Raw genomic sequence first — 17,049 nt, 5'->3', positions numbered from 1 at the left:
GTTGCACAAGGCCGTGGTGACGAGACACGCTGGAAGTCACCGGCTGTTGCCGTGGAGACGGCGTCACGAGCCCCAGGCGCGCCAGCTGATGGCGCGAGAGTTGCAAACTACAAAGGGGTGGCGCCAAGGGTGAGGGGCCTGGCCAAGTCTCCGAGAGAGACGAGCGATGGGCCTGGCCAAGTCCCCGAGAGAGACGAGCCTGACGGTTCCAATGGCTATTATATTGAAGGGCTCCTTTTGACTCTTTGGTCCAGCGGGCAGTTTGGGTTTTTAACATAAATGAAATTAGGGGTGGTGGTGAATTGTCGCGGAGGTTCTCCCGCTCGCCCACTGTAAGTTCGGCGAAAGACACTTAGAAACCACTCAACTCCCAACATTGCTCTAGCAGGCCAGCCTCCCATCTTCCAACCTTGGGTTAGTCGAGGCATCCGAAGGGGGAATCCTGTGATATACCTTCGCCAACACCTCCAAGATCAGGGTTGTGTGCCGATTACACTAAGTTAGGTAGCGCAGTATTATAAATAGTATAGATGGGAGCAGAAAGTTAAAGGGGACATTGATAGAGTAGGGGAGTGGGCAAAACTGTGGCAGATGGAGTTCAATATGGGGAAAGTGTGCGGTCATCCACTTTGGACCTAAGAAAGATCAGTATTTTCTAAATGGCAAGAAGCAAAAAAAGTGAGCAACTGTGGATGAGCAGAAAGATTTAGGGGTCCAAGTACATAAATCACTACAAGCTAGTAAGATGAGTACAACATTTTTTTAAAAAGGCAAATGGAATATTAACCTTTATCTGAGGGGGGGCTAGAATACAAAGGGATGAATGTTATGTTACAGCTGCTGTAAAGGGGAGGGTGGGGTGGCGGCGTGTGCCCAGTCAGCTTCGCCTCTGACTGTCTGAGCGGTTCGAATCGCTCCCACACCCCTGGGTTCTAAACACCGGACTTAGGTACAGGCGGCGATACAGAAAATCGAGTAGACAAGTGGTTTGGTGCAAGAAAACCAAAATTTTATTAAAAGGTGGAATAAAACACAATACTACTGAGAATCACTGGTATAGTTACAGGCATAAACAGTTAACACACTTATATGGGAATGGGGAACACACGGCACATTGAGGGAAACAAATACATTAAAAATCCCCTTATCCTTATCCCACCCCCTATACCTAACTAGATTAAGCTATGAGGGGCCAGGAATTCATGCTCACCAATTCGAAACCTGTTGCTTTAGCTGGTGAGGTTTTGAGGTCCGCTCTTTCTGTCCTGTGGGGTATCTCGTCGCCATGTGGTCACAGGGTGTGGCGCTGAAGTTGTTTGTGCGAAGCACCCTCCTTTTTCTCCGTTAACGTCTTCGTCAAGTACTTCGTCGCGATGGGCCTTCTTCGGGCGGTCGCCGACGGTATTGCTGCGGTTGGGGGTCGGTTGGCGGTCTTTACGGTCTAATGATTTTCCTACCCAAGCTTCAAACACCAGCTTATTCTTCAACTACATACTGTCCATGTAACAAATGCCAGCTTATAACTAGGCCGTTTGTCTTGATTTTGCTACCCATTCTTCGAACACCAGCATATTCTTAAATTGGGGTTTTACTGTCCATGTATGTAACGCCAACTTATTCACCAAACTCCAGCTTATAACTAGGCGTTTGTCCCCCAATGCGTCTTTCCGCTGCCCTTCTCTGTCTTTATCGGTTTACCGTATTCTTCATCTCGTCTCGCCTGCCCGTTTCTGGCCTGTGTGTCCTATGTGGTTTTGAACTCGGGTCTCGTCCTTGGTGTTGAGCGGCGTGGGGAGTGAGAAGAGAGCCCACCACGAGGCCAGGGCATGAGAACGAGAGGCAGCAGGCCAAAAGCCAAACGATAAGCGGCCAGAGCAAGAGCGCTACCCCACAGACCGATCACTACCGATGGGCCTACAATTATACCCGATTCTTCATTCCTTATCTGCGTGCCAAATCAGGTCAGTCCTTTGTTTAACTTTTGGCGGGCTTGTTTAAAATGATTACAGCCATTTACTTTAACGACTTCTGGAATGGTTGTCCCCATGTTTAATGGTTTTGATGTCCTGGCTGTTTGTTATTTATGAAACTTAATCGGGTTTCCTGACTTGGCAGCCACCTGTGAGCTGTTACCGATTAAATATGCAGAAACCTAATGGCCTCAATTTAGGCCCATTCTAACTTGATCTGTTTCAAGGTGAATGAATGCATATTCTGTGTTTGCTTTAGCTGTCTGGCTCCACAAAGTCATAGAGTTTTACAGCACAGAAAGAGGCCCTTCGGCCCATCGTGTCCGCGCCGCCCATCCATCCCTGTCCAGTCTAATCCCATTTTCCAGCATTTGGTCCATAGCCTTGTATGCAATGGCATTTCAAGTGCTCATCCAAATGCTTCTTGAATGTTGTGAGGGTTCCTGCCTCTACCACCCTTTCAGGCATTGAGTTCCACATTCCAACCACCCTCTGGGTGAAAAAGTTCCTCCTCAAATCCCCTCTAAATCTCCTGCCCCTTACCCTGAATCTATGCCCCCTTGTTATTGACCCCCCTACTAAGGGGAAAAGTTCCTCTTTATCTACCCTATCTATGCCCCTCATCATTTTGTACACCTCAATCAGGTCCCCCCTCAGCCTCCTTTGCTCCAAGGAAAACAACCCCAGCCTGTCCAGCCTGTCTTCATAGCTGAGGCGCTCCAGCCCAGGTAACATCCTGGTGAATCTTCTCTGCACCCTCTCCAAAGTCTCTTCACAGATTCATGCATTTTAAGTTTCATTTCAGGTTTGAAAAAGGTGCCTGCCTTTTCTGCAGGGCCTTGCTTTTAAAATCCTGTACTTTTGGTCACGAGGTTGCAGAAGCCATTTTGGGTACCCCTTTTTAACAACTTGTCCATACAGGGTCCCTTTATCCATAGCTTTTGGGAATGTGGGAATTTTGAGAACCCTACACTGCACAGATATTTGGTTGCACCCCATCTTGAGTACTGCATTCAGTTCTGGGCACCACACCTGAAGATGGATATATTGGCCTTGGAGGGGGTGCAGCGCAGATTCACCAGAATTATACTTGGGATAGAGGACAGGTTGCATAGACCAAGCTTGTATTCCCTTGAATATAGAAGATTAAAGGGTGAACTAATTGGTGTTTAAGATGATTAAAGGATTTAATAGCACAGATAGAAACTATTTTCTCTGATGGGAGAGTCCAGCACAAGGGGGTATAACCTTATAATTAGAGCTGGGCTGTTCAGGGGTGATTTCAGGAAACACCTCTTCACGCAAAGAGTAGTGAAAATAGAATAGTATAGCGCAGAAGGAAGTCATTCGGCCCATCGAGTCTGCACTTGCTCTATTGAATCTGCTTCCACCACTATCAGGCAATGCATTCCAAATCCTAACCCTCTTGTGTAAAAAAAAGTTTTTCCTCATGTCACCTCTGGTTCTTTCACCAATCACCTTAAATCTGTGCCCTCTGGCTATCGACCCTTCAGTCATTGGAAACAGTTTCTCGTTATTTACTCTATCTAAACCCTTCACGATTTTAAACACCTATCAAATCTCCTCTTAGCCTTCTCTGCTCTAAGGAGAAAAATCCCAGCTTCTCCAGTCTATCCACCAAACTGTACTCCCTCATCCCTGGAACCATTCAAGTAAATCACTTCTGTACCCTCTCCAAAGCCTTCATGTCCTTTATAAAGTGTGGTGCCCAGAATTGGACACAATACTCCATCACCCCCCTATCCTTGGTCACCTACATGGGCTTTAAATCCCCAGTGTCTCATGTAGAAAGTTCTGTCCTTGTTTTTTAGTTGCCTCTTCTAATATCCAATTTATCCCAATGTGCATTTTCTCGGCATCTCTGTGAAACGCCTTGGGACGTTTTCCTATAATAAAGATGCTATATAAATGTAAGTTGTTGCTGAGAAGCATGAGCTGGGTGGAAAAGAAAAACAGGAAGAGAGGAAAAAGAAAGGAGGGAGACTAGATTGGCAGGAAGGAAGGGATGGGAAGATAGTGGAGAAGAAAACATTGAAGAATAAGATGTGGAGAAAAGAAGAAATAAGGGATGGAGTTGGAGAGTAAAGAGGTTGGAGTAGTTTGAAAGATGGGGAAAGATACAGAAACGTGTGAGATGGGGAAAATATTGCACATATGTGTATTGTGCTTGCATGAGTGAAAAAGGCGGCAATACAAAGAATATGAGCAGGGTCAGTGGCGAAACAGGGCTGGACGTAAATATCCATCAACAAAGTCCACTTCAACCATTGCCTTAGACTTTGGGATGTGAACCTCGTTGACTTTCATTGATTAATTACGGGTGGCAATAACTTGTTTTGGTTTAACGAATTTAACCTATTTATAGCACAGTTAAGATAAAAGCAACTCCATAGCCCAGAAATTGCAAGAGTCTGTTCCTGACATGGAGTCTCGTTCAACGGGAGTGCAAATCAGAGAACTGGGCGCAAAACTCAACATACCTGTTTTTCTAACCATTTTATGTCGAAAATCCTGACCTTGTCTTTTAGTTGCCTCTTCTAATATCCAATTTATCCCTGAAAAATCATTAGCACTACTAACTCCCACACTCGGTTCCTTAATCTGCACTCCCATCAAGTCTGCCAAATTTGGGGCTCATATGTTTACATGGGTGTCACATTTGCCTATCAAAAACTTACATGAAATATTTCTTCAGCATTATGAAGGAATTACAGAAACACTGGCACTTCCTCAGGATTGTGACATAGACCTTAAGAAGAAAGCAATTTTAACTAACTTTTGCTAGTTTTTTAAGGAGATGTGTGTTATGGTATTTTCCATACCCCACAACCAGCAAAATCAGGTGGAAAAAGTACTGAGAAGCCAAGAGAAATGTTGAGTTACAAGATTGTTGAGAACATCTTAAATAACAATTAAAAGTTTTTCAAGTGGTAAACAAAAAGTGAAAGAAAGTATTGGTTCACTTAGAAACCATAATGAGAAGCTGAAATTTGGGGGGGTGAGGGGGGGATGAGGGCAAAGAGGTAGCATTTGTTAAATTGTTTCTTCACATTTGTATTTTTGCAGGAAGAAGAGGGAATGTTGCCTAAATCCAGGATCTGCAGAGGAGGAACTAGAAAGAGTAGACTCTTCAAATAGGCAATACCGGGTCCAGACAACTTGCACACATGTCATAAAGGAGATGTGAACTGAAGTAAAGAATATTTGGATATGTAGATAAAGAACTGCATAAATAACAATGTAGTTTGACAATCTCATCTGTAGTGTACAATTTGTACACCAGATACAATAGCTTGAAACTGATCTGCTGGTTCACTGCTCCTCCAGGTACCGACTGAGACAATCCATACTGAGGAGGTCATCAGCAGCATTGTTCATAGAGTCATAATGGCACAGAAGGAGGCCATTCAGCCCATCGAGTCCATGCCAGCTCTCTGTAGAGCAATCCAGTCAGTCCCATACCCCCGCTCTATCCCCATAGCCCTGCAAGTTTAGTTCTCAAGTGCCTATCCAGTGTCCCCTTGAAAACATTCAGTGTCCCCTCTTCCACCACTTCCGTTGGCAGCGAATTCCAGGTCATCACCACTCGCTGCGTAAAAAAGTTTTCCCTCACATCCCCCCTGTATTTCTTGCCCAAAATCTTAAATCTGTGTCCCTTAGTCCTTGTAACATCAACTAGTGGGACTAGCCTTTCCCTGTCTAGCCTATCCAAACCCATCATAATCTTGTACTCAATACCTCTATTTATGAAGCCCAAGATCCCATATGCTTTGTTAACCACTCTCTCAATATATCCTGTCACCTTCAGGGACCTATGCACATTAACTCCCAGGTCCCTCTGTCCCTGCACACTCTTTAAAACTGTGCCATTAAGTGTATATTGCCTCTCCCTGTTCCTTCTGCCAAAATGCATCATCTCACACTTTGTATTAAATTCCATCTGCCACTTGTTTGCCCATTCTGCTAGCCTTTCTATGTCCTGTTGCAGTCGATTGGTATCATCATCACTGTTTGCCACACCCCCAAGTTTGGTGTCATCGGCAAATTTAGAAATTCTACTCTATTCCTATATCCAGGTCATTTATATATATCAAAAAAAGCAGTGGCTCCAGCACTGACCCTTGGGGAACACCACTGTCTACCCTCCTCCAGTCTGAAAAACAGCCATTTACCACAACTCGCTCTTTTCTGTCCTTAAGCTATCCAAGCTGCCATTGACCCACCTATTCCATGAGCCTCAATTTTGTTAACCAGCCTTCTATGTGGTACTTTGTCAAATGCCTTCCGAAAATCCATGTAGACAACATCCATTGCATTCCCTTCATCAATCCTCTCTGTTACTTCATCAAAAATTTCAATTAGATTAGTCAAACACGATCTGCCTTTTACAAATCTGTGTTGGCTCTCCTTAATTTGCTTAAACCTCTCCAAGTGCCTGTTAATTTTTTCCTTGATTATTATTTCTAAAAACTGGGATTGTCCTTACACCCTTTCTTGAACCATGGTGTCATATTTGCCACTTTCCAATCCTCAGGCACCTCCCCCGCATCTAGGGAAGATTGGAAAATTATGGCAAGCCCTTCTGCTATCTCCTCCCCCAATTCCCTTAGCAACCTGGGATGCAAGCCACCTGGACCAGGTGACTTGTCCACTCTAAGCATATCCAGCCTTTCTAGTACATCCTGTCTTATCAATTTGCACCCCTTCCATTGTTTCTACCTTTTCCACTTCTACCGATATTTTGTCAGCATCCACCTCCTTAGTAAACACCGATACAAAGTGCTCCTTGAGTATTCTAGCCTTGCCCTGCGCCTCGAAGCATATATCACCTTCTTTGTCTCTAATAGGCCCCACCCCGCCTCTTACTATCCGCTTACTGTTTACATGCCGGTAGAAGATTCCTGGGTTCCCTTTTATGTTAACCGCCATTCTACTCTCATATTCTCTCTTTGCCAATCTTATTTTCATCTTCACATCCACTCTCAACTTATTGTATTTGGACTGGTTCTCCCTTGAAGAATTCACCTGACATGCATCATACACCCTCTTTCTTTTGTTTCATCATCTTCTCTATCTCCCTCGTCATCCAAGGAGCCCTTGCTTTGGTTCCTTTACCCTTCCCTCTTGTTGGAATGTACCTAGCCTGTACTTGGAACATCTCCTTAAAAATCACCCATTGTTCCGTGACAGTTTTTCCTGTCAGTCTTTGGTTCCATTTTACCCTGGCTAGATCCTTTCACATCCCATTGAACTTAGCCCTATTCCAGTTTAGAAGTTCCACTCTAGATTGTTCCTTGCTCCTCTCCATTGCTAATCTAAATCTTACGATGATCATTCATACCCAAGTGTTCCCCACAGACACTTGGTCAACCTGGCCCACCTCATTCCCCAGCACCAGATCCAGCAATGCCTCCTTCCTAGTTGGGCCAAGAACATATTGGTCAAGGAAATTCTCCTGAACACATTTCAGAAATTCCTCCCCCTCCTTTCCCTTTACCCCCTAGCATTATCCCAATCGATATTTGGGTAATTAAAGTCCCCCAATATCACCACTCTATAGCTCTTGCATATCTCTGCGATTTCCCTGCAGATTTGCTCCTCTACCTCCTTCTCACTATTTGGAGGCCTATAGAATACCTCCAATAGTGTGATCATACCCTTTTTGCTCCTCAACTCTAACCAAATGGATTCTGTCCTTGTCCCCTCAAGAACATCCTCCCTTTCCAACACTACAATGTCTTCCTTAATCAGCACTGCTACCCCACCTCCCTTTTTTCCTTCCCTATCTTTTCTGAACACCTTGTACCCTTGAATATTAAGTGCCCAGTCCTCAGCGTTTTTAAGCCACGTTTCCGTTATTGCCACAACATCATATTGCCACGCGGCTAATTGTGCTTGTAGCCCACCAACCTTATTCACCACATTTTGTGCGTTTATGTACATGCATTCTAAATTAATTTTTAAACTGTTCATAGTCTTTCTTTGTCTGCTCTTATCTAATATGTTACTACTTTCGCCTCTAGTACTATCCAACACACTCACTCTTTTATGCAGCTTATTCCTCTTTTCTACTCCTATATGCTGGTGGCCATCCCCCTGCTAAGCTAGTTTAAACCCTTCTCAACAGCAGTAACAAACCTCCCCGCAAGAATATTGGTCCCGGCTCTGTTGAGGTGTAACCCGTCTGGCTTGTACAGGTCCCACCTTCCCCAGAAACGGTCCCAATGCCTGAGGAATCTAACGCCCTCCCCCCTGCACCATCTCTCCAGTCACACATTCACCTGTTCTATCCTCCTATTCCTGTACTCACTAGCACGTGGCACCGGGAGTAATCCGGAGATTACTAGCTCCCTAAACTCTGCCTGCAAGACCTCATCCCTCTTTTTGCCTATGTCGTTGGTACCGATATGGACAACGACCTCTGGCTGTTCACCCTCCCCCCTCAGTGTCCTGCAGCCGCTCAGTGACATCCTTGACCCTGGCACCAGGGAGGCAACATACCATCCTAGAGTCACGTCTAAGGCTGCAGAAACACCTGTCTGCTCCCCTATTGAATCCCCTACCACTATTGCTCTTCCACTCTTTTTCCTCCCCTCCCCCCTCCTGTACAGCTGAGCCACTCGTGGTGATGTGGACTTGACTCTGGCTGCACTCGCCAGCGGAACCATCGCCCTCACCAGTACTCAACAGAATACCGGTTGGAGAGTGCGATGTACTCTGGGGACTCCTGCACTACCTGCCTGGTCCTCCTCTTCTGTCTGGCGGTCACCCTTTCCCTCTCTGCCTGCATACTCTTAAGCTGTGGGGTGACCACCTCTAGAAACGTGCTAGCCACATACCTCTCAGCCTCGTGGATGCACCGCAGTGACTCCAGCCGCCACTCAAGCTCCGAAACCCGGAGCTCAAGTTGCTGTAGCTGGCAACACTTCCCGCACATGTGGTTGTCCAGGCTACGTGAAGCATCCAGGACTTCCCACATGGCACAGGATGTGTACTCCACGGGACAGCTGCCCTGTCATACCTCTAGTTAATAGACTAAGAACTAACCCAGCAGAAATAAACTTAAAACTTAACAAAAAACACTCCCCAGCTACTCACCAATCAGCTCTTTCCCTCTATTTAATAGGCTATTAACTAACTTAGCAGAAATAAACTTTAAAAAAAAATACACTCACCAATCAGCTCCTTCCCTTGTGCTGATGTCACTTTTTTTACACCGATGTCACTTTTTCAAAAAGTCCCTCTGTTGAGTTTCTGTTATTCCTTTTATCTGCTCCTCTCTCGCTGTGCTCCCACCAGGTCCGCTCCTTCCGGTCTCAGGCTCCTGCCGCTTGGGACTGCTCCTTTTAACTGCTCCGCTCTTGCTGTGCTCCCACCAGGTCTGCTCCTTCCGGTCTCATATCTGCTAAACGAGATCTGTAAATTTACAGATTATTTTTATGCAGTCCTGTACCTAATCATTCAAACATTTTTGTATGGCAGCAGCAGTGGCAGGGTTCATCTAGTCAGTGTAAAAGTGACAATTTTGTGTTAAGTAAGGGGTTTTATTCATTGATAATGTAACAATCCCGTGCTTAGAAGCTTCAAAGGAAATGTTAAATTAACTTTATTCACTGCTAAATAACCTGAATATTGTCCTCCAACTTCAGTTATTCCTCTCTTCAGTGTTGTGAATGGTTGGCTTCCTCAGTATCTTTCACTACACTCTAAGATCACCAGCTGTGTTTACAGTGCCATGTTGGGAAGTAGCTTTCATATGTTTGTCATTTCATTGCTGCTTTCAGCAGCCTCCATTCTGTTTGCCAGAAGATAGTGTGCACATCGCATGTGGTAGGTCTGGCTATCCATTGCCAAATATAACAACAACATGCATTTATATAGCACTTTTAACATAGTAAAATGTCTAAAGGTGCAATATAGCTCAACCACCTAAGCTCTACCTTCACTGCCTTTCCATGGCCAAGTTCTCGTACTACTCTAAGATCATTCTGGAGACCAGGAACAATTTCAATATCCACTTTTCCACTAGTAACCATCTCCTCCAAATAGCTTCCATTGCACTCTCCAGCTCACTTCAGAAACCATATGTGAGAAACGAATGGATTTTTTCCCCCTCCAACTCTTCTCCCAATCCTCTCCCGCTTCACCAATTTCTTCATTTTAAACATGTCCTCCCGATCACTAAACTTATTTTGTCCATGACACCAGCACCTGCTCCCTTAACACCCTCGCGTCCCAGCTCGCTGACCACCCAACTTCTCTTCTTCAACCTGACTTGTCCTCTGGCATGATCCCTGCACTCTACAAAGTTGCTGTCATCACCTACCTCCAAAAATCTACTTTCATGCCTTCCTTTCTCTCCAACTACTATGCATTTCCTGTGAAAGAATCTGGAAAGTTGTTAAAACTTCTGTCCAGGGACAGTTAAACAGATGCTTTTTGATTGGTTCCCAGAAAATATTTAGTGTTCCTTTGCCCACTGCAGCTGGATAAATCAATAGCTAACACAGCTGTATATAAATATTATTCTCTAAAGAGTGATTGTTTTCAAATTCTCAGTGTAAACAAATAAAGCGCAGATGCGCAAAATCATCTACCTTTGTATCCCCATTTATCTCTCACTGTGAGCTAGTTTCTCTGAAGTAACAAATAGAAATTTCTAATAGTTTTGCTGTGAACCTTTATAATAAAAAATATTTTAAAATTTATCCACTATCTTGTTTGCAAGTGATTTAGAAAAACAACAACTTGCAATAATGTAGCGCCTTTAACGTAGTAAAATGTCCCAAGGCGCTTCATAGGAGCGAACAAAATTTGATACCGAGCCACATAAGGAGATATTAGGACAGCTGACCTAAAACTTGGTCAAAAAGGTAGGTTTTAAGGAGCGTATTAAAGGAGGAAAGAGAGGTGGATAGGTTTAGGGAGGAATTCCAGAGCTTAGAGCTTAGGCAGCTGAAGGCTGGTGGAGCGATTAAAATCAGTAATGCGCAAGACACCAGAATTGGAGGAGCACAGAGATCTTGAAGGGCTGGAGGAGGTTTCAGAGATCATATGTGAAGGAATAGCCATATTCAGAAAAATACACCATCCTATGAAAGAAAAAGCCTTATTAAAACATGACAAACTGGGTTTGGAAGTCTGGAAGCCTTACCAATCTAAAGCTGTGAATAACATACAGGATATTGAGATAAGATAAGTTGTTGACACTGAGACAATAGCCCTATTGAAGTAGAAGGTTGGAGGTTCCTAAAAGTCTTAAGCCTTGGAAAGAACACAATGCTATACCCAGTTAAGTGTTATAAACCAACACTTCAGAAAGAAACACAGAAGATAAAGAAACATGCCTTTGTAAATATAACATCAAATGAAACACGGAGACACGAGTCTGTGGTACAACCAGTTGAGGTAAATAAGAATTGCATAGATCGCCCTAGTTGAGGCGTTTTTAATTTACACATTGTAAAAAGATACAAACAGAAGACCTTTGTAAGAATGACATCAAATAGGTACAGCCATCACATTGTTTTTATGATAAGTTTTGAACATCTAAAGGTAGAGACACAAGTCTGCTTGCTACAAGCTGACCTAACAGTAAGAATAGAAGAAGTCAACAGAAAAATGACGAGATAATTAGCTTACATCAGCAGAAAACTTCAAAGGAGATACCACTGAGAAAGAGTATAAAAATTGGACTTTCAAATGGGAAGATAGATTCGCTGTAAAGGGGCAAAGCGATTCTCAGGCTTCAGAGGCAAGCTCTGCAAGTCTTCAACTCTTTGTATCTCGGGGATCAAGGTATTGTAAGGTATTTGATTTTGGTGGATATCCTGGAATAGACTAAGAAATGTAAAAATGTAACGAAGTTAAGATTTGAGAATAAGGATCTCTGAATAAGAATTGTAAGCTTTCTGTATTTGGAACTGTTAATGTTGTGATTGAATCACCAGCTGTAAGTTACATGTCGGTTCTTTAATAAATCTATATTTTTTTAGAATTGTCTCACATAGTACTTCTGTATCAAACTCAATCTCTGTGTACTCTTTGGTGAGGAGTTGCAGAATTCTGGAGGAGTTTTTCGGACCCTCGTAATATCCGGAAGGTTACAGTCTAGCTAAACTTATTAAAAGTGCTATCTGGAGGATGGTAACATCTTCAGGTCGTTCCTTTCCTTTAGGGAGAGATAGTCTGAACCTTTAGACCCAATTAAACATCTTTAGGATTCAGCTACCTCTAACTTTAGTTGAAGGTGAATGTCTGGGGAATACGCCTGATCTGGGGTAGCCCGAAAGGGGCTAGGACTAGTAACAATCCTTTCACATAAAGTGCATAAAGTAGCAAAGTTAGATCCTATCAGTTTAAATAAAGTTTTCACTTATACGGTCAGCACCTGCAAATTTTAAAATTCTCACCCTTATTTTCATCAATAGAGGGTATCCTCTGCAGTCACGATTGAGAGTCCAGGAGGGTGTGTTGCCTACGCAGTGCCAAAATGGCGTCTTAAAGGAGGAGAGAGGGGTTTAGGGAGGAATTCCAGAGCTTAGGGCTTAGGCAGCTGAAGGCACAGCTGCCAATGGTGGAGTGATGACTCCAGAATTGGAGCAGCGCTATATATGGCGCATATCTCAAAATGGCTGGAAGGGGAGGGGGAATAATCAGTTGTTATGATCCATGTTGGGACAAACGACATAGGAAAGAACAGTGAGGAGGTTCTGCTAAGGGAGTAACAAAACCTAGGCGCTAAATTGAAAAGCAGGACCTCAAGGGTGGTAATCTCTGGATTACTACCTGAGCCAAGTGCTAATTGGCATAGAGATAAACAGATCAGGAAAGTAAATGCATGGCTGAAAGTCTGGTGTGGGAAGAATAAGTTCCATTTCATGGGACGCTGGCAGAAGTACTGGGATGGGCTACACCTGAGCCAGTTGTGACCAAGGTCCAAGTGGAAAGGATAAATGGGACTGTAGAAAGGACTTTAAATCAATAAAGCGGGGGAAGGTGGAAATAATAACCTAAAGATAAGGAAAAGTATGGAAAAGAGCAAAGATCAGAGTACAAAAAGTGATAAGGATAATATAAATACTCCGGAAACAGAAATGGCTATAGGAAGTAATAATGAAATATGTTAAAAAAATAAAGCAAGAGTAATGAAAAATAACATATTAAGTTGCCTGTATAAAAATATACAGAGCATCAGCATTTAGCGATGATCAGCACTATATTTGGGGATGAGTAATGTGCCAGAGTTGGTTAACAATTTGATTGTAAGGGAACATTTTCTGAATAATGACCATAATATGATTGAATTTGATATTAGGTTTGAGCGGAAGAATCAGCCCCACCTTTCCTTTGACTATCCTGTTACTCTTTATATGTCTATAAAAGATTTTAGGGTTCCTTTTTATGTGTCTATTCTGAACCCGAACTATCTCCTTAAAGGGCTCCCATTACTCATTTACTGTCTTACTTACCAATATTTGTTCCTAATCCACCTTGGCCAGATCCCTTTTCAACTCACTGTAATTATCGCTCTTCCAGTTGAGTATCTTCACCTTCTAGTTAGCTGTGACTTTAACAACCATAGGCAGAACAGAGGTGGTCACATATGTGATCCTTAAGTCATCTGCTACTGTTGACAGTTTAATAACTACCTCCCTAGAGAATGTCAGCCTCCTCAGACATTGCTCCTCTCTTAGTCCTTGGCATAACATTCTTCCCCTGTAGACTCCCTCCTTTGTATGCAACCTTCTGAGAGTTTTATGTCTGTGCATCATCATCTCTCATTTGTCCTGCTCCTAATCTGACAGCGTAATGGCAGCCATCATTAACAGAAACAAAATCCACTTGTTATTTGCTGCAATGAGTTTATTCCATTAGTTCCAGTTCTGAGCAGGACTTGTAGGTGACATATGAGTGGGCTCAATAGTGATCCAAAATTGCAAAGTGCCTACTTTAATTGAATTTTACCACACAAACACTTAATGAGCAGAACCGGGGCTCTTGCAACAGCTATTCACAAAGGATGATTAATTTGATGCACTTAGCTTTTCTGTTTCTGAGTGTTGCTAAACTGTTGGAAATATCGGCACATAGAATTTCAATCCCTGGAAGTTCAGAATATTGTAGAAGTTTCAAGAACGTGGTTGAAAAAGGGATCTGATGAATAGCATGCACAATGAATTGTTTTAGGTTGTTTTTATTTGTTGTGCAAAGCTTCACTGTGGGCAGGAGTGGATGTAAAACCTCATACACCCAGTTTGCACTGTGCTGAATTTTTCACTTTGGAAATAACTGGGTGAAATGAGGCTCCACTTCAGGCTACTGAAAGCATTAATTAAAGTGAATCATATTAATTAGGTCCCTTGCCAAATTTCATGAGTTTTTGCTGAGCTCTGCCCTAGCATGTACCTTGCCGTAGTACATTGGGCACAATACTGCACGTTAATGCCTGTATCCATTAAGTTCCGATGATGCTTTTATTACGTAGACATCTACAATGATAGCATAATTTGAAGGTCCCAAGAGAATAAATAGATGTCTATTGGAAGACCAGGGCTACAATTTGCATCCATTGTTGACAACCTCACTTAGAAATCCGCACACAGCTGCAGAGTCATAGGGGTAAAAATTCATCGCTGGGGAACTAATTTTAGTGCCCTGAAAAAGTTAGCGCCCCCGCAGCTGATTTTCCCAGGTAGCGTCCTGAGAGGGAGGAGAGGAGCTACTAGAAGCATCCCGCGTCCCTCTTGGGGCGCTGCGAGCCAAAACCACGGTGCTACGTGGCGCTGCGGCAAGTCGTGCCGTGGTACTGCAGGCCTTGCTCCCCTTCTTAAAGAGGAGCGGCCTGTTGGAGCGCCTCCTGGTGCCTAGCTGGGCCACCAGGGATCGGGAGTGCCGGCAAACGAGCCCGGCACTCAAGGGGAGTGCCAGGCTCATAGAGAGCAGCCGGCACCTCATGGGGGGGCATCACGGGGGCCGGGGACATCAACGGGGGCAGGTGCTGGCAGGAGGCCAGCAGCAAAAATGGCCACTCGCCACCTCCCCTTTAACTAGTGTCGCCCCGGCTGCAGGTAGGCCCCCCTGACCCTGTCGGACATAGCGTCCGGCGGTGAATCAGGGGGCGCCACCCAATATTGGGTGGAGATAAGGAATAATAAGGGGAAAAAGTCACTAGTGGGCGTAGTCTATAGGCCTCCTAACAGTTGCAACTCTGTTGGTCGGAGTATAAATCAGGAAATAGTTGGGGCTTGTAATAAGGGAACACCTATAATCATGGGGGATTTTAACTTTCATATTGACTGGACTAATCAAATTGGGCATGGCAGCCTTGAGGAAGAGTTCATAGAGTGTATTAGGGACGGGTTCCTTGAGCAGTATGTAACTGAACCAACCAGGGGGCAGACAATCTTAGATCTGGTCCTGTGTAATGAGACAGGATTAATAAAAAATGTCCTAGCAAAGGATCCCATTGGAATGAGTGACCATAATATGGTTGAATTCCAAATTCAGTTTGAGGATGAGAGAGTTGGATCTCAAACCAGCGTACTGAGCTTAAATAAAGGAGACTATGAAGGTATGAGAGTAGAATTGACTAAAGTGGACTGGGAAAACAGATTAAAGTGTAAGACGGTACAAGAGCAGTGGTCTACATTCAAGGAGATATTTAACATCTTTCAAGATAAATATATTCCACTGAGGAAAAAGGGGAATAAAAGAAAAGACAGCCATCCGTGGCTTAGTAAAGTAATAAAGGATAGTATCCGACTGAAAACAAGGGCATATAAAGTAGCCAAATCTAGTGGGAGGATAGAAGATTGGGAAGCATTTAAAAGCCAGCAAACAATAACTAAAAGATTAATTAAGAAAGGGAAGATAGACTATGAAAGTAAACTAGCAAAAAATATAAAAACAGACAGCAAGAGTTTCTACAGCTATATAAAAAGAAAAAGGGTGGCTAAAGTGAATGTTGGTCCCTTAGAGGATGGGACCGGGAAACTAGTGGTGGGGAACATGGAGATGGCTAAGACGCTGAACAAATATTTTGTATCAGTCTTTACAGTAGAGGACACTAAAAATATCCCAACACTGGACAAACAGGGGGCAATGGGGGGGAGGAGCTAAACACGATTAAAATCACTAAGGAGATGGTACTCAGTAAAATAATGGGACTTAAGGTGGATAAATCCCCCGGACCTGATGGCCTACATCCTAGGGTCTTGAGAGAAGTGGCGGTAGGGATTGTGGATGCATTGGTGATTATTTTCCAGAACTCCCTGGACTCAGGAAAGGTCCCGGCAGATTGGAAAACTGCTAATGTAACACCATTATTTAAGAAGGGAAGTAGAGAAAAAGCTGGAAACTATAGACCAGTTAGTCTAACATCTGTGGTTGGCAAAATGTTGGAGTCCATTATTAAGGAAACAGTAACAGAGCATTTGGATAAACATAATTTAATAGGACAGGGTCAGCATAGTTTTATGAAGGGGAAGTCATGTTTGACAAATTTGCTCGAATTCTTTGAGGATGTAACATACAGGGTGGATAAAGGGGAACCAGTGGATGTAGTGTATTTGGACTTCCAAAAGGCATTTGACAAGGTTCCACACAAAAGATTACTGATCAAGATAAGAAATCACGGGATTGGGGGTAAGATACTGGCATGGGTGGAAGATTGGCTATCTAACAGAAAACAAAGAGTTGGGATAAATGGTTCATTCTCGGGCTGGCAATCAGTAACTAGTGGTGTTCCGCAGGGGTCAGTGCTGGGACCCCAACTCTTTACAATCTATATTAACGATTTGGAGGAAGGGACCGAGTGCAACATATTCAAGTTTGCCGACGATACAAAGATGGGAGGGAAAGCAGTGAGTGAGGAGGACATAAAAAACCTGCAAAAGGACATAGACAGGCTAAGTGAGTGGGCAGAGATTTGGCAGATGCAATATAATGTTGGAAAGTGTGAGGTTATGCACTTTGGCAGAAAAAATCAAAGAGCAAGTTATTATCTAAATGGAGAGAAACTGCAAAGTGCTACAGTACAAAGGGATCTGGGGGTCCT

At 43.6% G+C, this 17,049-nt stretch overlaps 1 long non-coding RNA gene across 1 annotated transcript; it reads left to right on the top strand.

Moving 5' to 3' along the window:
• Positions 1-124: 124 nt before the first annotated feature.
• On the top strand, positions 125-11,988 carry LOC147117379 (uncharacterized). Its single transcript, XR_015078441.1, has 2 exons — positions 125-1,961; positions 5,058-11,988. It is a non-coding gene; the product is annotated as an uncharacterized LOC147117379 (long non-coding RNA).
• The last annotated feature ends 5,061 nt before the right edge of the window (positions 11,989-17,049 follow it).

The sequence above is a fragment of the Somniosus microcephalus genome, chromosome 5 (genome assembly GCF_052327205.1).
Source record: "Somniosus microcephalus isolate GS21.2 chromosome 5, FLI_Smic_1.0, whole genome shotgun sequence".
Taxonomy (NCBI): Eukaryota; Metazoa; Chordata; class Chondrichthyes; order Squaliformes; family Somniosidae; genus Somniosus; species Somniosus microcephalus.
This window is presented reverse-complemented; position numbering and strand designations above follow the sequence as displayed.